The sequence below is a fragment of the Penaeus monodon genome, chromosome 22, assembly GCF_015228065.2.
Source record: "Penaeus monodon isolate SGIC_2016 chromosome 22, NSTDA_Pmon_1, whole genome shotgun sequence".
In the NCBI taxonomy this organism is placed as follows: domain Eukaryota; kingdom Metazoa; phylum Arthropoda; class Malacostraca; order Decapoda; family Penaeidae; genus Penaeus; species Penaeus monodon.
Genome location: NC_051407.1, coordinates 7,980,927 through 7,981,981, shown reverse-complemented (window position 1 = coordinate 7,981,981; position 1,055 = coordinate 7,980,927). Strand labels below are relative to the sequence as shown.

The window sequence follows — 1,055 nt, the reverse complement described above, 5'->3', positions numbered from 1 at the left end:
TTCATCGCCAGCAGTGATGCTATGTTATGATAAATGCTACTTACTATATGATGAAAACTATTATATCATCCTTTTAATGTATAAATATTGTGATCTGGTACTATTGAAATGATGTATATCGGTGTTTCATTATAGACTTTAGAAAAAAAAATAGACCAGTAAAAGTGACTGTATTGAGCATTGCCTGTTTTGCCTGTCTGAAACGAATCATTTATATATATTGTGTACATATAAACAGATGATCATATTCATTATTTTTTAGTCTTAGAGGTAAAATAATTCATCTTTAAAACTTGTTTATATCATACAACAACTTTGACATTAAAAGATATTTATACATTAAAATGACGCCAATATATAACATGATTCAAATATCTATGGCGTAGAATAGGCATTTGAAGGTGCTGTAGGACTGTAGCTACCACCAAGGCCGTAACCAGCGGAACCACCACCAAATCTACCAGCGGAACCACCACCAAATCCGCCTCCGGAACCGCTGCCGAATCCGCCGCCAGAACCACTGCCAAATCCGCCACCGGAACCACCACCAAATCCGCCTCCGGAACCGCTGCCGAATCCGCCGCCAGAACCACTGCCAAATCCGCCTGCTCCTCCGCCTCCGCCGATGACTTGTCCTCCGCTGTTGGCAGCCGCTTGGAGAGCAGTCTGCAGATCAACTCCAATGGGCAGCTGAGGGTTATCTCCTTCAGCATAGTTGACGAAGTAAACCTCAGGGTTGGACGGTGGAGGAGCTGTCACTTCGATCACTTGCTGTCCTCCTCCTCCATCGTCCTTGTTCAGGACGTACACCACGCTCTGTTGCCTTGGTGGAGGAACGATGATTGGTTCAGGCGCTGGTCCCTTCTCAGGAACGCGGACGAATAGGATGTTGTGGTCGATTCTTGGTGGAGGAATAGTTGGCGGTGGACCGCTTTCTTCCTGCTGTTCGGGAGCGTCATAGACATACGTTGCGTGAGATTATAGGAACGACACAGGAGCCATCAATATGAAGAACCTCTCCCTCATTGCATCCTCCTCCTCCTCCATATCCAGAT

General features: G+C 45.5%; 1 pseudogene; it reads right to left on the bottom strand.

The window, feature by feature from the left end:
• Positions 1-375: 375 nt before the first annotated feature.
• LOC119587302 overlaps positions 376-1,055 on the bottom strand; it is a 1,282-nt pseudogene continuing 602 nt past the window's right edge.